Source organism: Bubalus kerabau, chromosome 9, assembly GCF_029407905.1.
Source record: "Bubalus kerabau isolate K-KA32 ecotype Philippines breed swamp buffalo chromosome 9, PCC_UOA_SB_1v2, whole genome shotgun sequence".
Taxonomy (NCBI): Eukaryota; Metazoa; Chordata; class Mammalia; order Artiodactyla; family Bovidae; genus Bubalus; species Bubalus kerabau.
In genome coordinates, this window is record NC_073632.1 from 37,283,119 (window position 1) to 37,303,704 (window position 20,586).

At 40.0% G+C, this 20,586-nt stretch overlaps 1 long non-coding RNA gene across 1 annotated transcript in view; it reads left to right on the top strand.

Moving 5' to 3' along the window:
* Positions 1-20,586, top strand: part of LOC129619730 (uncharacterized) — a 416,113-nt gene that overhangs the window by 29,962 nt on the left and 365,565 nt on the right. The window lies entirely within an intron of this gene.

Below are 20,586 nucleotides of genomic sequence, written 5' to 3' on the forward strand. Positions count from 1 at the left end.
ACAGTTGACCTTTGAAACACCACAGGAGTTAGGGGTGCCAACTTCAAAAGTTCACATATAACTTATAGTAGGCCTTCTGTATCCTTGGTTCCTCTGCATTCATGCTTCCTCATCATTCCATGTTCCCAGATTCAATCGACCATGGATCTTGTAGTACTATGGAATATACCATTGAAAAAATGTACATTTAAGTGGACCCACGTAATCCAAAACTGTGCTGTTCAAGAGCCAATTGTATTCTCTATACTTTGTATATCTTGCTTACCAAATATTCAAATACATAATAAAATTCATTCATCAAGTCATTCTAATGATTTTAAAATCATTGGTGTGATTTTTGGTGATAGAGCTAAATGATTCCCCTTTCTCAGCTGAGATTTTCATATAAAGTTCTTACAAAGACTTCTCCATTAAAGTGAATTTCTCTCCAACAACCATCCAGTAGCAAAAGACAGTGGCCCTTTGTCATAACCTTACTGATAGAGGTTGGGAAGCCAGAGGAAGAGAAAAAAAAAAAAAAAGATGAGAGAGAGAATGTATCTACACATTTCTAGTTTCTGTAGACTTGACGGTTTAAAATCTGCCCTACGTGCTTGTACTAGAGACACCTGATCCGAACAACCTGATAATTTTGCTGAGTCACCTTGCTTTGGCCTCCTCTGCTTTCCTCCCTGTCAGGAGGAATCATCCTCCCAGGGCCACTCTTTTCAAAACAAACCAACCAATTCAGCGTCCACACCTCTCTCCACCTCCCACATCAGGCTTTCACACTCCTGGCCATCATCCAGTAGCCCTAGTCACTGCAGGGCCAGATGTGAGACAGCTGGGGACAGCCCCAGTGCTCCAAAGTCCCGGAATGATTCAGCTTCGTCAATCCCAAACCTGTCTTCCCTGCCTCACCTATTTCTTCTCACGGAAAACATGAGAAAGGCCCTTGCCCACAGGTTTTTCCCCTCTGACTCCTGACTTCCCGCTGCTCCCCTGTGGCCCTCCGTGGCATGCTGCGTATTCTCCCAGTTGGAACCTGCCTGTATAATAAACTACTTTTCCAGCATCCATTGTCTCCTTACCTGTAGGCTTTATCATCCTGCTGCTGCTGCTAAGTCACTTCAGTCATGTCCGACTCTGTGCGACCCCATAGACGGCAGCCCACCAGGCTCCACCATCCCTGGGATTCTCCAGGCAAGAACACTGGAGTGGGTTGCCATTTCCTTCTCCAATGCATGAAAGTGAAAAAATAAAGTGAAGTCGCTCAGTCGTGTCCGACTCCTAGCGACCCCATGGACTGCAGCCCACCAGGCCTGTCCATGGGATTTTCCAGGGAAGAGTACTGGAGTGGGTTGCCATTGCCTTCTCCTTATCATTCTAAATAATAATAAATCTTATTAAAACAAAAGTGAGGTAGGAAGAGGGGTCAAGGGAAGTGGTTATCAGCCAATTCTAGTACCTGAGCTAAGAATGTGCATAGTTTGTCTGCTTTGTTCCATGAAAAAAGAGCAAGATGGTTGCCTCTTTGATGTCCAGTCAGGGAATAACTGGTGCTGGGATGGAAACGACTGGTTGAAGCCTAGCTAATAAGCAGAACAAATGAAGAAAGGGAAAGAAGAGGGAAAGAGAAACAAGGGTAATTGCTACCAGGCTCAACCAGTGCCAGTGCCTGGAAGAGGTGCAGGACCAGACAGGGGCAGAGATGGGAGGGCCCGGGAATCTTGAGGTTCCTCCATGGGGAGAACTGGCCAGAGGCCGTGGGAAGGAGACAGAGAGGAGGTTCCCACAGTCCCTTCTTGCATCTCACTTTCTTTGATCTTTGAAAAGGATCCCAAGAAGATCTCCTCCTCATAAACCTTTACACATGGTTCAGGAGTGGTCAGTCAGGTCAGTCCCTCCAGGGAAAAGTTTTCCAGTAAAGCAAATTGTCCTGATGCTACCTGAGTGGTTTAAGCCTCACTTGTGCTCTCTGTGCCCCAGGATTCTCCCAGATTCTTCAGCTGTCACCAAGTTCCTCCATAACGTGATGTGTGATCTCCCTTCTCTGGGCCAAGGACATTTGACCCCCAAAGAAATCCCTCAACACCTGAAACAAATAATAGGATCTCTTCAGCAGGCCTTCCAGTTCTGGGCCTTAGCGCCCACACCTAAACAGTTTTTCAAAAATCTTGGAATCAAAGCAGTATGTGGTTTCTGAGGAAAAACCACATGTGCTGAAATTCATTAACTAATTTTAGTACTTATCACATGTATTATTATACTATTTCCCAACTCGTGGAAAAATATTTCAATACTTAATAAGTAGTGTGCCTGTATTGACATGTGCCTCCTGAGTATAAGCCCTGGTTTATTCTATTTAAGAGCAATAAATTCAGCACTCTAAAGAAAGAAAACTTTCATAAACCTAACTAAAGAGATTTTAAGCAAAAGATTTGTATATATAAAGACAAAATGTGTGTCTATACACACATACACATGTACACGTATGTACACACACACACACACACTAAACTGACACTACTTTAAAAGTATCCGGTTTTCCTGAATATAGAAATCCCTTTCTTTTCACAGATTCTCAGTTTCACAGTGGCAGTGGTAGAGGTTCTCCATGCCAACAGAAGTACTCTTCCTTGCGGCATGAAAGGCTCTTTGTTGTTATGTTCTTGCGCTGGTTTCCCATTCAGTATTTTGCAGAATCCCACAGTTATTCTCCACTCTATCACAAAAAAAAGGAAAGCAAGTGGTACTTCAGAAAATTGGTACAATTGGTAGAAAAGGAGAGGGGAATCTGTAATAATTTTACATTATAACATCATAAATTCTCTTATTTAAAGAGAATTCAAGGTCATGTCTTTCAAAATAATGAAAGTTTCTATGAAAGTTAACAGTGCTGTCTGAGACCCTCTACCTATAACTGAATGTGTCCCATGATTCCTTGGGGACCTCCAGATCACTCTAGAAAGGCTCAGGATGCATGAGTGTCCGGGCCTGCAGAAGGGTAGAAGGCATCAGTGTCCCACTCCCTCTCACCGTTAGTTTGGTAACAGTACCATGATGTACCTTTAGGGAATCCCCTAACTCTTGCTCTCCCGTATGTTGGTATAGTTGTGGCTTACAGTCCCTCGGGCTGGAAGTGAGTTCCTGACCCCAAGCCAAATTCATAACATTCAATCTCAGGATATTAACTAGAATTTTTGTAAAAGAAATTCTTTCTCTAAAGCTGCTCAGCTGGTAAAATGTAAGTCTGAAGCCTTGGTGAACACTTTCACCATACTTCTGAGAAAGCTTCTGGGTGAAGCCAGTATATAGGAAAGAAAGCAGAGCCAAAGATGGTGAGGTAGACACAGACATGTATCTCTTAGGTTTCTCATCAGGGAATGACAAAATGCCCAGTTACAGGGAGCGTGGTCAGCAGATGGTCCAAAGTTGTCAGCTTCTTCAGAGTCTGCCTCGGCTCTGGACACCTGCCTCACCTGGGGTCATGCCCTTATGGCTCAGTCGACGTTAGTGACAGAGCAAGGTCGCATACAAAGCCTGACTATTGTGACTAATCTTCAGAAAGACTTCACAGTCAACTCTGGGTTCGTCAAGGTTTTGCAGAGCCTGTCTCATGGTTTCACTTCTCCCCCTGCCTTTCCCTCATGGGTAACAGCTTGCACTCTGAGCTCCATCTCAGCATCTGCTTCTAGAGTACTCTATCTGGGGTAGGTAGAAGAAAGCAGATGACTGATTAATTACTTGGAAAATCAGTTATGGCTGAAATAAATTTTCCCTCCATATAGATTGAATCAATAAAGTAGCAACTGAAAGGTTCTTGACAAGAAGAGCTGTATAGATCATAGCACAAAATTTTCATGGGAAATTCTGATAGCTGGTTGTACCTGAATATATCCTATTTTTAGAATTTCTAGCCACCAGCTCTCTCACTTTCCTTAAACTAATCTGATAATCCATCTTAATCTTCTCAGGTTTCTGAGAAATGAAATCTTGACACCCAAATTACTGAAGACTACATAAATCATTAATGAAAGAAGGAGGACTTGAGTCCAGAAATGTCTTATTTCAAAGCCTGTTGCAGGCATCAAGGGAAAGAAGGGCTGTGAGTTTGTTTCTAAGGTAAGGAACCACTGAGTCCAGGTATAGGGAGCTTAGAAAGGCAGAGACAGAGAAATGAGATTATGACCTCATATTCAGCCCAAATTTATATTTACTTCCATCCATAGCTTTTGTCTATCTCTTTTGACTCTGTTCTATAAAGCTGACTATAATTTGACTGTACCCTTGCTACTAACTGGAACACTTATAGCACTCCTGTCTCCTAATGGAGCTCAACAGAATGACTGTGGAGTACCACCTGCATTACTGACATCAAGAATTCAAATGATTAGGATGTAGTTTCTGCTCTTGAGGGGTTCATAATCTAGCGTGTGTAATATGGGTTTATAATGTAGTGTTTGTATATGTGTGACAGTGTCTGCAAAACAATTGTTATAATAAAATGTAACTATGAATGACTGATGATTAATTAACCCTAATTTATAATAATTTGGGAACAGTAGGTAGGGAGGCAGAATGGGCCTTGGATGGTTTCAGAGCAAAGGTAGCAGTGTTTAAAGCAACATGCTGTGTTCAAAGAATACCAAATAGCTCTATTTCACTAGGTTGTCAAATTCAAGGGGTTGAGAAAGGCATGACAAAAACTATCCAGAAAAGGCAGGAGTCAAGTCATGGAGGATCTTGGATGCCCTTGTCTAATAAGGCATTAAATGTTTACCCTTTAGATCAAGTCTGTATCTAAAGATATAGACTTGAAGAATTTTATACAGAAGAGGGACGTGATCATAATTAAACTTTAGAAAGATTATTTTAGGGCAGAGGTGGATTCAGGGCAAGACTGATTCACAATCCTGAGTGAATCACGAGTGACCACATCATGGTTGCCAAATGGGCACACTTTGAAACTGAAAAAGGAGCACTGTAATCATTCCACTCAGAAAATCAGCATAAACTGGGATCCTTTCTGGAAAACTAGATGTATGTTTATACCATCTGAAGGGATTTAAGGACACTGGGATCATTTACAAAGTTTCTGAAATGATCTAAGTTGGAGACAAACACCATGGAAGCAGTAGCAGTGGGGATTAAAAGGAAAGATGGATTTAGAGATAGAAGATAAAATTGGGACTCTTTGATTAATGATTGTAAAGGATGAAGAAGAGAGACCCTTTGCTTTTGGCTGTGACATGTTTCAGGTTTGGAAGATGTCCCATCTGTCCATACAAGAAAAAAGTAAACAAACTGAAAATCCGTGACTTTCCTTGGACCTGTCAGAGAACTGAAGTCACAATGCAAACCTACACTCCCCAATTCTAGCACGACAGAAGAATCCAGAGTCATAGCTGAGATATATTTACTGGGGAGGAAGCCTCTAGAACTATAAACTAGTAGGAACACAAACTGTAATTTTGTGAATTACTGGAGACTGAGTGTGGGCTAGCATGTGAGTGAGAAATTCCTTAAGGGCACTGGCTTAGGGGGACCACCCACTCATTCATGGGTTCTGCTTCCAGAAATCCTACCAGGTTCTTTTTGTGAAAAACCAAGAAAATCCCCTTATGGCTTTGGCAGGGGGAGGGAAAAGCTTCAATTTGCAAAAGGTGCAGAAATCCACTGTGTTTTCTATAATAAAGCTCTATGTTCAGAGGAGAAAAAAAAAAAAAAAACTGCCCATGAGGGTCACAGCCCAAGAACTCAAACCTACTATAAGACAGATTTGTTCATAGGATTAGAGAATGTTTTCTCTTCCCATATCTTACCACCAAACCAACAAGGATCTAGAGTAATAACAATGGATTATTGGTTAAAAGACTGAAAGGTGCTTCTATTCAAGGAAGAGTTCTTATGGAAGCCCAAAATGAATGAGAGACAAAATCAAGGGTGCTAGAGGAAGTTGAAGCCATAACAAACAACACAGCCCAATCCAGCTCCTGGCAGATGAACGTAAAACTTCACATAAAAGCCTATTTACCTCATTTCTTAATATACACTACATCATAGCTTTCAAAACTAAACTACAAAAATGCATGCGAAAAGGCAAGAAGAAAATAGTTTGAAGAGACAAGACTCAGGATGACACTCAGATATGGCATAAACTTGGAATTATCAGTCAAGAAATTTAAAATAACTGTGGTTAATACATTAAAAAGCTCTAATGGAAAAAGTAGAGAGTACCCAAGAACAGTTTGATGATGTGAACAGAGTAGAAAAAAAAAAAAAAGGAAAGTCTATTGTACCCATGTATATACTGGATATGATCAAGGAAAGAATCAATGAGCTTAAAGGTAAAACAGGAAAAACAATCAGTGTGATTACTCAGGAACAGATAAGGCTCCCCATGTTCCTTCTAAATAGCAACATTGCATAAGATAAAAAGAAGAAAAAAAATCTATTTTATTTTGAAGTAAGCATCAAAAGAACTTGCTTTCATGGGATTACAAAAAGTCCAATTTGGGCTGAGAGTTACTTACGCTGAAAGCACCACTGCAAGGGAGGGAACAGAAAAGAAGGCAGTCCTTTTATGCCTTTCTCAAGATTTGGAGGGCAGTGCTGTGAGCGTCAGAGGCTACAGTCAGCTCCTTGGCTGGGACACAGGCAGGGTCAGATCCACAGTCTCAAGTGGCTCCAGAAGGAATAAAGAAAATGCCTGGTATTCAAGAGCCAACTCTCAACTGGACTTCAGCACTGCCTTTTCTGTTTTTCAGGGGTAGAGAAATCCAACTATGTTTGAGAAAATATGTATATTTCTGTTGTGAGGGGAATGTGGCTTGATTCATCTTTGTTTATCAGGTCTCCAATTTCCAATTTTTCCAAGTGGAAAGGAGGAAAAGCAGATAGAGAAAGATTACTGTGAGGCAAGGTTTTTTTTCCTCTCTCTCTCTCTTTTTTAAAAAACTGAATCGAGGCCAAAGCTGACCTTGGACATTAAAAAAAGTATTGGGATGACAGAAAAAGTCTCTGTTGAAGAAGTTGCGATAGATGTTTCTGATTTCACTCACTCTGTTGCCCACAGACAATCTCTTGTTCAAAGTCCTCCCCAAATTTAACTCTGCTATAAGACTTCTCCATACAATCTCAGCCCAAAGTCACCTTCTAGATTCATAGCGCTTATCACTGACAATGCTTATTTCTCATTAAATACTTATGACCTTAAGTTATCAACTTGGGTATGTTGGTTTGAAGTGACTTTGAAACTTTCTTGTGGAGAATTTCAGCAGAAAAGTTAAAGAAAGTATGAACCTGTCACTCAAAGAGAAGTTCAGACCAGAGATATTAAGATGGAAATCTTGAGAAAACAGGTGGTTATTAGAACCAAAAGAATGAATGGGAGTATATAAAATGGGAGTATATAAATAAAGGAATGTAAAGCAAGAAAAGAAGAGAATTTGAAGAGAGTTCTGAAGAACACCCTTTCTTAAGAAGTACCTAGGAGAAAAATTAGTGAAAAATGTCAGGAAAGGAGAAAGAATGTTGCTTTTTTTTTTTTTTTTTTTTGGTTTCCAGCAGTTTTATACCTTGTCAGAATGTTGCTTTTTTATATGAGTTTAGTTTTCCAAGAGGAAGGAAATGTGTTATTGGTGGTTTCATTATTTTCCAGAACATCTATGACAATTCTTTGCATGTAGTATATGCTCTAAATATTTATTTGGTGCAGAGGGAATGAGGAATAAATTCACATAAATATTGCTCTTATTTTCCATTTGATTGTTACGTTCTTAGCAATCATCCCAGTGCCAATCCTCTTTCAGTGTGTTTATCCCATCTTTTCTCAGAAGACAGTTTGAGTGGCCACAGTGGTTGTTAGTGGCAGACTCTCACCTCTAGGGGGAGCTCAAGGAGAAGAGCACTGAGTAAGGGCCACATCTAAGTCCATATAACAGTGAGAGACTTTTATTTTCTTGGGCTCCAAAATCACTGCAGATGGTGACTGCAGCCATGAAATTAAAAGACACTTACTCCTTGGAAAGAAAAGCTATGACCAACCTAGACAGCATATTAAAAAACAGAGACATTACTTGGCTGACAAAGGTCCGTCTAGTCAAGGCTATGGTTTTTCCAGTAGTCATGTATGGATGTGAGAGCTGGACTATAAAGAAGGCTAAGCACCAAAGAATTGATGCTTTTGAACTGTGGTGTTGGAGAAGACTATTGAGAGGCCCTCGGACTGCAAGGAGATCCAACTAGTCAATCTGAATGAAATCAGTCCTGCCTGAACATTCATTGGAAGGATTGTGCTGAATCTGAAACTCCAATCCTTTGGCCACCTGATGTGAAGAACTGACTCCTTGGAAAAGACCCTGATGCTGGGAAAGATTAAAGGCGGGAGGAGAAGGGGATGACAGAGGATGAGATGGTTGGATGGCATCACTGACACAATAGACATGCATTTGAGGAAGCTCTGGGAGTTGGTGATGGACAGGGAAGCCTGGAGTGCTGCAGTCTGTGGGGTCACAAACAGTTGGACAGGACTGAGCAACTAAACTGAACTAAGTCCATATTGGGTCAAGGTAGTAGGTAATAGTGGACTGAGTTTTTGGTAAATTAGAAAGGGATTAGATGGAATTAACCTCCACTGGGCTGACAAAGGATGAGATGGCTGGATGGCATCAATGACTTGATGGACGTGAGTCTGAGTGAACTCCGGGAGTTGGTGATGGACATGGAGGCCTGGCGTGCTGCGATTCATGGGATCACAAAGAGTCGGACACGACTGAGCGACTGAACTGAACTGAACTGAACTGGGCTGAATCTTTAGATCTTTTGAAATCACACCTTCTAAAAAATTTCACGTGACAGGGAGCAGATCCACACTTGACTCTCACTTGGAAAAATCCCTCTAACCTAGAAAAGCTAAACAAAACATCAGGGTAGAATTCAGAGGTTAAAAATAATGGCCAAAGGGAGACATATGTTGACTGATACATTTCACTCAAGGCATGTGACTCTGAGTGTGTGTGTCTTCAAGAGTTTGAACAACTTTGAAACACACACAAACTTAACCACTTCCCCCACATTCTCTACTATCCCATTCATCTGATATCTAGCCCATGTCACAGTCACAGATTTTCATCTTTTTGAAGGCTATAGGCAATTAAGTTTTCAAATATTGTTTAAATTTGTAAAAGTACATTTTTAGAGTTTACCCTCTCAAAGCCTTCATGGTTGAGATTTAAGTGTTCAATATCTCATAAATTCTTGCATTTATGAGATGAAAAAAAAAAAAAACAGCTGTTTTTTTTTTTTAATCAGGAAAAAACCAGTTCATTTCTTTGGAGATGTTTTGCTCCATGGAGCGAAGCTTAGCAGGATAGGCAGATAATCCTGTGCACAGGCCACAGAATGTGCCACAGTCTGTTCTAACTCTCTTGCTTTGAGGTCAGTGTCTCCACTTACCATGTCCACCTAATCTGATTGAAATCATGGGAGCATCGCTCTTAAAGGGAATATGTGTAGATCCTTCTTATGGATTGTGAGTCATTGTTTTATTATCACAGCTGATTCCCAGGTGGCTCAGTGGTAAAGAACCCACCTGCCTATGCAGAAGATGTGAGTTTGATCACTGGGTTGGGAAGATTCCCCTGGAGAAGGAAATCGCGACCCACTCCAACATTCTTGCCTGGAAAGTCACCAAAAAATGTATTAGAAAAGGCAAGTAAAATCTGAAAACAAAGTATTCAGTGCAACGTGTCAGTCAAACCTTGTTACTTTTTTTTTAATACTTGAAAAGAAAGGGTGCTGAAGTGAAAGCCTTCTCTGTAGTTCTGAGATCCCTGCCAAAGCAGGAGACTTCACATCCCAACACAAATGAGCATTCCAAAGCAGGAGGGATTAGGCAACCTCCACAAAGTAGGCACCCTGCCATTGGCTTGGATTTCCCAGTGTAAAAAGCTCTTCTTCTCTTCTAAAAGGACAAATATTTCAGGTCTCACCATGGGTAACTGGGAAAACAGAGTAGAGAAGGGTCTTCCAAATGGTAAACCGCCTATTTGTTTGATGATTGTTTTGCTAGCTCAGTAAACAAACCTGTTTTGTTCACCTATCCAGGCAGAAAAGCATTCACTAGCCGTCTACCGCCTGTGGGGCTGTGCACCTGCACAGAGGTATAAGACAAGGCCTCCGCCCTAAAAAGCTGATCTTCTGGCACTGCTGCCACATGAGAATGGATTTCCTCTTGTCATCATGGCCCACAGCAGTATTTTGTTGTGAATCCGTCTACTTGAGAGCTTCCTGAACTCATCAGTAATAATCTCTATGATAAGTCTATGTACCTAATACTAGTTCCCAGGTATGAGGCATTCCAGACATATTTTTAAATGGTGATTTTCAGAGTCCCATGGCAAAGATTTTAAATGGATTTGATCAAAAGTCAAAAGGAGCCCTTTCACATGCTCTTGCTGAGAAACTTGGCATGGAGACTGTACCTAATTGAGAGACTTTGCTGGCTGCAGTGTGTTGGCTTCAAGCCCAATCACAGGACCCCTTGGAACAATGAGTAAGGCCATTAGTTTGCATGCCTAATCCCAAGTGACCTTGCAAGAGTTTCCCTCTTTCTTGGGATTTGCAGGTCCCATGGTTCCGTAGCATGGGAGAGTGACATGTTAATCCTGCTTTTTTCTCTCTCATCCTTATAGATTGCTACAAGCCATGGACTGTCCTATAAATGGAGACTGAATCATTTCTTTTTTTTTTAACAACCTGACAGTGAAGCTTACATCAGAGTATGTTAAAGTTACTTGTGCTATTAACTTTGAACATCAATCTGACTGTAATATTTTCTTTTGGCCTTGGCAAGAACTCCCCTCCTTTTTTAAACATAGCTTTATTAAAAATGTACCCCAACTATAACTGATTTAAACACTATCAATTAATTAAAATTTTTCCTTTATTATTACTTATTATCCTTATAGTCTTATTACATATTGGATGTGTACTTTTTGTTTTTCAGTATCTACTGAGTGACTAACCAAATGTAGTAACTAGCTGTCTTAAATACACCCAGAATATTACTAAACCTTCAGAAATTTCCTCTATAGTTTTGTCTTTAAAACAACAAAACAAAACAAAGAAACAAATAAATTCCATACAATAAAACCTTTAAAAGCAATAACATATATATTTTTTTCTTTAGGTAGAAGTAAAACCTAGGCAAGTATAAATTAACAGAACTCCATTCTCCATTACCATGGATTGACTTTGACAATGCATTCTTGCCAAATTCTTCCTGGTTGTATGGAAGATATTTCTACAAAATAACTTGGAAGAAGCATGGGAAATAGTTCTCTAAATAAAATAAATATATATGGTTGTCTAAGATCATTAGCAGCTGGGTTATAGTAGGTTTATAGGTTCAAAGTGGTGGAAGCAGACTTTAAAGGGGGGTTATCTCAAGGGTTTTGTTTTGTTTTTATGAGAAAGTCCTCTCCCTGAAGCCTGGAGAAGTTTGACTAACTCTTCCTACTGAGGACTGATTCCCAGTGAGCTGAATGCCATTGGAGGGTGACCACTGGCACAGAGATCCATCAGAAACTTTAAGATCTTGCCTTGAACTGCTATGAATTATACCTGCAGTCCATGAGGTCACAAAAAGTCAGACACAGCTTAGCGACTGAACAACAGCAACAACAAAACACTTGTTTAAAACTTAAGGAAGAAGCCCCTAAGCCTCTAGGATTGAGAATCATGGGTTTGTCTAAGAAGAAAACAAAGTGAACATTATCTTGAGGGTCTTTTTTTTTTTTTTCCAACTAGAATTAACATTACTGGTTTCAATGAACAATTACGTCTTTTAAAATACATATTTTAAAATTATTTAACCTGAAACAAATGTAGACATGGCAAATGTTTTCTCATTCTGCAGCAAATAACCAGTTTTGCCTATAACACCAAAAGCCAATATTTCTGCAAAAGCTATAGACTTACTTTATCCACATGCCCAGTAGTCCTCCCCCAAACAAATCACATCCTGATTTGTTCCTCCAGCCACTGCCACACCTTCCTCCAGCAGTAGAGGGTTAATCTTGAACCAAAAATAAGTCTCAACACAAGTACAGCTTTAGAAAGATTTCATATAACTAGATTCAAAAGTCCAGTTCTATAGTCAAATTTCTATGGTCTATATAAATCAGCCTTCTGCTGTTTGTGATAAAAAATGAAATTCTCCTCCTTTTTCAGTGCCAAATTTTAAAAAAATGTACAAGTTTTATTAAAAATTGAATAAAAAAATCAGTAAAGAAAACTGAGTTTCTTCATTGACGGGTACATCAAAGACATTCATTAGATACTGTTGAAGTTTAAAACCAAAAAGTTAAATAACAACATAAATGTTTTATCTTTTGAGGTACTTAGGTAAATAACCAGGAAGAACTGAGTAAGGAAATACTATTTAAAAGTGAAATATTTACTGATGGCTCTTGTATGTTAATCCATCAAATGCTGACAGATATGGTAAAAACTAGGCATTGTTCAAAGATCCAATTGATTTAATATTTGAAAGAACTGGGTGCTTTCAGTGTAATCTCCATTTGCTTTTTTCTTTTCTAAGAATTTTTGTAAACTACCCTTCCCGGAGTTAAAATAGTCCACCAGAAAAAACAGCAAAAACAAGGACTATTACTTATTTATAAATAGAGAATCTAACTACAAGAAATTCCCTTACAAAGACTGTGTATCAAGTCTCTTCACATCGTTACTGACAGATGTGTACTCTCTGTGGACAAAAACCAGGCAGCCTGTTTCTGCGCACCTTTTATCAGTCCGGACACGTCGCTGTTCTTGTTACTTCAGAAATATGTAAATGAGTAATGCTCCACCTCGCTATAATTAGTGTCCTTATCTAATAAAGGTGCCAGGGTTCAGCTCTGTGCCCCAGCTGAACTCACAGCTATTTATTGGAGGGGAAGTCTGGGTACTGTCATCAAGCCCTGCTTAGCGATTGCTGCCACCCTTACTAATTCAGAGACTTTTGACTGTCTCATAATTCAAGGTGGCAAAAATGGAATCCATTACTTTGGATTTTGACTTATGACACATGAAAAGTGCTGTTAAATAGATATTAAATTATGAGAATTTTTGAAATGGTCACTTTTTCTTTTTTTTTCCCAACTGAGACCAAGAAAATTAAACCAGAAGACAGCCTTTGGCAAAATCTCAATACCTAAGCTTTATGATCACCCACTCAGTGGGCATGAGTTTGAGCAAGTTCTGGAAGTTGGTGATGGACAGGGAAGCCTGATGTGCTGCAGTCCATGGGGTTGCAAAGAGTTAGAGGTGACTGAGCAACTGAACTGAACTGAAGCTTTTTGATCACCTATCTGAAGTAGCTAGGTCTCGTTTTCCTGCACCATAGTAACACAGCTTTTAGTTTTGAACTTTCTATTTCTGCATCATAGTTATTACTATTCCTCTTTGATTTAAAATTTCTTCCTAACTTTTTACTCTCAATTTCTAACTCCTCTTACTCATTTTCAGTTCCATCTATAGGCACTGAAATGTAACATTCCTAAATCCTTCAAGTTGAACTTCTGGATGCACCTTGCCTTCTCCCAATGATAACAATACAGTGTTACAGCAGATCCCCCTCCTCCTCCATAGACGTTAGACCACTGCTACCCACCACAGTAGCTGCCAACCGCGTGTGGCTACTGAGCCCCAGAGATATGACTGCTCAATGCTAAATGTGCTCTAAGCATAAAATGCACACTGGATTCCAAGTAGTTAGTATGAAAAAAAAAATAATGTGCAGTATCTTAATCATTTTAATATCGATTAGGGCTTCCCAGGCAGTGCAGTGGTAAAGAATCTGCCTGCAATGCAGGAAACACAGGTTCAATCTCTGGGTCGGGAAGATCCCTTGAAGGAGGACGTGGCAATCCACTGCAGTCTTCTTGCCTGGAGAATCCATGGTCAGCTGAGCCTGGTGAGCTAGAGTGCACAGGGTCGCAGAGATTTGGACACGACTGAGCAAGCGCGCATGCCACATGCATTGAAATGGAAATTTGGTGACTATATTGGCTTAAATGGATCTTAGTAAAATTATTTTTACCTGATTCTTTTTATTATTTTTAATATGGCTACCAGAAAGCTTTAAATGATCTACTATTGGACAGCGTGGCTTAGAATATGAATGCCTGGATACTGTCTCCCGATGATCTCATATATTCCTTCCTTATTCTGAACCCTTTGATACAGCTCCTTTTCCACTTGAATTTCTCATCTCTACAGTCTGCTGTTTCATGTCTATACTGTAGGCTCTGGGAACCCTCTTACATTCTTGTATTAAATAAGTATGCATTGAAGGCCTATTTGGTATCAGGCATTCTATCAGGAACTGTAGGCAAACTTGAAACTGCAGCATATTTTGGAAACCACAGGTACATTCCTGTGACTTGAGATGAGGATGCAAGGAGTCAAATACAGAAATACAGGGCACTCAAGGTGGAGCAGCCCCATCTTGATACTCCTTGTGTACCACACAATGGAGTTCAGCTTTTACACAGCTGGCGGTGGGTATCTACTGTGGAGTCTGAAATGATGGAGTCATAATAATCAGACATATTTTTTTGAGAAAGTTTGGTTTAGAGCAGGATAAGAAAAGAATTAGCTGTCATAACAGTAAAAAAAAAAAAACCCAATATTCTTGAACTAAAGGCTAGAACTGAAGTGGTGGTAATGAGGATAGTTGAATTCAGGTTTGAGAGTCACACAAAATACAGAATTTGTAGAACATACTGACAATTTAGATATGGATAGCAACGGGATGAGACAGGTCAAGGATGAGAAATTACCTAAAAATTTTGGTTTGGAATATAACAGTGCCCTTTACCAATATTTGGAATGTGGAGATTGTAGCACCTGACAAATTTCAAGTTTAATCCTTTGATTCTGGACTTCTTAGGGGATCCCCAAGTGAAATGATGCAATAACAAGGGATGGAGGAGGATGGTTGTTGTGGTTTAGTCATTCAGTCATGCCTGACTTTTGTAACACCAAGGACTGTAGCCTGCCAGTCTCGTCTGTCCATGGGATTTCCCAGGCAAGAATACTGGAGTAGGTTGCCATTTCCTTCTCGAGGGGAACTTCCCAACTCAGGGATCAACTCACATGTTCTGCTGGCAGTCAGATTCTTTACCAGAGAGCCACCTGGGAAGCCAGGAGGAGGATGGTACATAGAATTTAAATCTAGATTAGCAATATTTGTGGTATCAAAACATGGGAGTTGCAAAAAATAATCATTGGATAGAATGGAAATTAATAGCACAGACTCTATGAATCATTTTGTGCATGTGTGTGTGTGTGTGTTTGTGAAAAGCTAAAAGGAAAATATATAAGATCCTAAATAAATATATTTACACACAAAAAAGTCCATATCCTGAATTGTAAAATGATCGCTTCTGAGATATGGGGTATGAATGATTTTTCTTTTATTATTTCGGCTTGGTATAGTTTTCTAAATTGTCTATATTGGACAAGTATTACTTTTTACACTCTTCAAGCATTTTGTTTTAGTTACAAAAGAAATAACATTAGTAAATATGTTCAAGTCAGGCATCTTTGGACAATACTGAAATGATTGCAGTTTAAAGAAAACATTTTACTTCAACTACTTCCAATATCATCAGTTCAGTTCAGTTCAGTTGCTCAGTCATGTATGACTCTGCAACCCCATGGACTGCAGCACACCATCCTTCCCTGTCCATCACCAACTCCCGGAGCTTACTCAAACTCATGTCCATTGAGTCGATGATGCCATCTAACTGTCTCATCCTCTGTTGTCCCCTTCTTCTCCCACCTTAAATCTTTCCCAATATCAGGGTCCTTTCAAATGAGTCAGTTCTTCACATCAGGTGGCCAAAGTATTGGAGTTTCAGCTTCAACATCAGTCCTTCCAATGAATATTCAAGACTGATTTCCTTTAGGATGGACTAGTTGGATTTCATTGTAGTCCAAGGGACTCTCAAGAGTCTTCTCCAACACCACAGTTCAAAAGCATCAATACTTCAGCACTCAGCCTTCTTTATAGTCCAGCTCTCACAATCATACATGACTACTGGAAAAACCATAGCCTTGACTAGATAGACCTTTGTTGGCAAAGTAATGACTCCACTTGTTAATATGCTGTCTAAGTTGGTCATAGCTTTTCTTCCAAGGAGTAAGCGTCTTTTAATTTCCTGGTTGCAGTCACCATCTACAGTGATTTTGGAGCCCAAGAAAATAAAGCCTCTCACTGTTTCCATTGTTTCCCCATCTATTTGCCATGAAGTGATGGGACTGGATGCCATGATCTTAGTTTTCTGAAAGTTGAGTTTTAAGCCAACTCTTTCACTTTCCTCTTTCACTTTCATCAAGAGGTTCTTTAGTTCTTCGCTTTCTGCCATAAGGGTGGTGTCATCTGCATATCTGAGGTTATTGATATTTCTCCTGGCAATCTTGATTCCAGCTTGTGCTTCACCTAGCCTGGCATTTCCTGTGATGTACTCTGTATATAAGTTAAATTAGCAGGGTGACAATATACAGCCTTGACATATTCCTTTCCTGATTTGGAACCAGTCTGTTGTTCTATGTCCAATTCTAACTGTTGCTTCTTGACCTGCATACAGATTTCTCAGGAGGCAGGTCAGATGGTCTGGTATTTCCATCTTTTTAAGAATTTTTCACAGTTTGTTGTGATCCACACAGTCAAAAGCTTTGACATAGTCAATAAAGCAGAAATAGATATTTTTCTGGAATTCTCTTGCTTTTTCAATGATCCAATGATTTTGGCAATTAGATCTCTGGTTCCTCTGCCTTTTCTAAATCCAGCTTGAACATCTGGAATTTCACGGTTCACGTACTGTTGAAGACTGGGTTGGAGAATTTTGAGCATTACTTTGGCCACCTGATGCAAAGAACTGACTCATTTGAAAAGACCCTGATGCTGGGAATGACTGAAGGAGGGAGGAGAAGGGGATGACAGAGGATGAGATGGTTGGATGGCATCACTGACTCAATGGACATGAGTTTGAGTAAGCTCTGGAAGTTCATGATGGACAGGCAAGCCTGGCATACTGCAGTCCATGGGGTCACAAAGAGTCGGACATGGCTGAGTGACTTAACTGAACTGAACTGACTTTGCTAGTGTGTGAGATGAATGCAATTATGCCATAGTTTGAACATTCTTTTGGCATTGCCTTTCTTTGGGATTGGAATGAAAACTGACCTTTTTCAGTCTTGTGGCCACTGCTGAGTTTTCCAAATTTGTTGGCATATTGAGTACAGCACTTTCACAGCATCATCTTAATTCCATCACCTCCACTAGCTTTGTTCGTAGTGATGCTTCCTAAGGCCCACTTGACTTCACACTCCAGGATGTCTGGCTCTAGGTAGTGATCACACCATCGTGATTATCTGGGTTGTGAAGATCTTTTTTGTATATTTCTTCTGTGTATTCTTGTCACCTCTCCTTGATATCTTCTGTTTCTGTTAGGTCCATGCCATTTCTTTCATTTATTATGCCCATCTTTGCATGAAATGTTCCCTTGGTATCTCTAATTTTCCAGTATCATACACATCACCAAATTGGCGTTACAAGTTTAGCTTGTGTTCTTCATGTACTTTTCCAGTTCATTTATACATTTACAAGAGAAAGCTAGAGAAATGTTTTTTGTTCACTTGTTATGTTTTGGTTTTGATATTGATTCATCATAAATAGATCCTAAGCCTGCTCCTCTCTTTTATAAGTATTCTTTACTTGTAAAACTCCTTGTCCATTGGTTTTAAAATGCTGGTCTATATGGCCAGTGACACCTAACTGTATATGCCCAAGCCATGACCTTTACCCAGAGCTCCAGACTGTCTCATAGTACTCGCTCATTTGATATTGACACTTGGCTATGTACCAAGCACTTTGAACTGAATATGTCCATAATAGAATTCTCGATGTCTGTTTTTCCCTGTACCCACAACCTCAAACTGCTCTTCTTGACCTCAGTAAAGAATATTTGCTTTCATTCATCCAGACTAGAGCCAAAAACTCAAGAAATTGTCCTCAATTTCTCAACTTCACATTTAACGCATCAGCAGAACCTGTTGGCTCTACTTCTAAAATATATTCCATATCCATTGACTTTTTTTCCATCTCCGCCACCATCAGCCTTGTCTAAACTATCATGTTTACTTGTCTGGATTACATCATAGTCTACTTCTCTTCCAGCCATGTCTTAGAAAGAAAAGGATATCCATGCAAAGAAGTGATTTGTAAAAATGTGCATCTGATCATCTTACTCCTTAACTTAAAACATCCAGTGGTTTATCATTTCTTTTCAAATAAACCTCAGACTCCTTACCATGACCTATGTATCCCTCCATGGCACATACCTTGGTCTCCATCATTCTGGCCACACTGGCTTTGCCTTCATTCCTAAAATGATAGCAATTCATCTGGGCATAGAATCTCTGCATTTCTGTTCCTTCCCTCTGAAAACTCTTCTTTCAAATATAAGTGAGCCTGATTCCTTCTCAACTTCAAGTCTAAACCGTAGTGTCACTTTCTCAGGGAGTTCTTTTCTTACCCTGTGCTCCCTTATTATATATAATTTTATACATGTAAAATATAAATTTTAAGTTAAGGAATATATATAATTAAGTAAGAAGAATGCTGGGACTATCATTATACAATCATTACACATGACTTTACCCACTTGGGGTTTTGTCAACAAATCATTACCACCAGAGAATGCTCATTTATTTGCTTAGGGGTCAGGACCAGATATCTACCCACACTACAATTTATGAAGGAAAAAAAGAGAATCTTTTCTTAGCCTATTAGCTAATCTGATCTTGCTCATGAGCCTGCCCCCAATTTTGTCAGCTAGTAGCAAGAAAAAATAAAAAAGAAATTATATGAATTATATTTCCACTTTGAAACTTAATTCATTCGAACTGCTTAAATAGTCTCTTTTGATGTGGCTTGTTATAGTTATTCTCTCTTTTACATGGATCTCCTCAGCTCTCTTTAATTTCCTCAAGTAGGAGAAGGATTTATATCTCTTCAAAACGGTGTGGAAAAGGGACTCTCTGGCCTCATGCTAGTTCTTGGGTAACTCAACCATGTTTAGTGAATGACTATTATAATCTCAGCATTGCTCTTAATTGATTACATGCACTGTTTAATATAATCCTTGCAATAACATTATACATGTTATAAGGTAAATACTTTCATTATCTTGGTTTTATAGTTGAAGGAACTGAGGCAGAGAGAGACAATGTTGTTGGTGTAATTTCACTGCACAGTAGGGCTTCCCAGATGGCACTAGCAGTAGAGAACCCTCTGCCAATGCAGGAAACAAAATGAGACCTAGGTTTAATCCCTGGGTCGGGAAGATGCCCTGGAGGAGGGCATGGCAACCCACTCCAGTATTCTTGCCTGGAGAATCCCATGGACAGAGGGGCCTGGCGGGCTGCAGTCCATAAGGAATTAAAGAGTTGGACATGATTGAAGACTTAGCACACACTACACTGTAAATGGCAGAGCCGGGACTTGTAGCCAGTCTATAACCCATGCCTTTTGCCACCATCCTGTGCTGCTTTGTTAATGTACTGGCTGGATCCCGGTGAGCTACGGTTGGCTCTGTCCCATCCTTGTGCTTTCTGCTGGTGTCTGTTACTGACATGTATACCTAATGAACCTGGGGTTGAGTCTGCTTGGCTTGGCCAGGCACTGGGCTGCCAACTCAGCATTCACATCGCATAGGACCTGAAGGAGGTTTCCGAGGAAAAACAAAACCCTGTTTCAGCCTGTCTGTGCCTTTCTACCCACTCACCCAGTGTGGGCCAGTCTACACTTTTGTGTGGCCAATTCTAGTCAGTGGGTTCCTCTTCGACTCCTAATGGGAAATGAGGTCAGAGCCCTTATGTTCTCCTCCATTAAATGCCCATGTCTGACTGTTTCACTCCCCTATTTCAGTCCCATCTTTTCTTTCTCTTTTACTACCCCTAAGCCAAGGGGGATGGGCTAGCTACCTACTTTGTAACGTTGACTTTCTCTGCCTGTCTTCTGTCTTCCTAAAGTAGCACTTGTCATCACCTCTTTTCCATAGGCTAGACCAACAGAATCACTGTGATAGAACATGGTTCATGGGGTAGAGGGGTAAAAATGCCTTGCTTTAATGCTTGTCCAATATTTTCCACACCTCTCTTGTGTGTCTCCCCCAGTGAAACACAGGCTAATGGCAGCAGAGGCTTCAGCTCCTTGTCTGTGTAGACCAGCTGGCTGATTTCTAAATCTCAGTTGTTTACTCCCTTAAAACACATGGTCTGTTTGCCATGGATATGACCCTAATAAAGACCTGTGCAATACTTAGAAGAATAAAATACATTGTAAAATCTTTCATCCATCAAATGTCTGTCATGCTGCCAGGCCAGGTGGAGTAATAATTGTGCTTGCATGTGTCAGCAAATAACAGTGTAATAGATGAAACTACTTCAAGTAATTAACTTACTCATAGCTTTTTTTTTTTTTTTTTGACAGAAAGGAGCCAGAGAGGCTGAAGTCATGAAGCGTAGGAA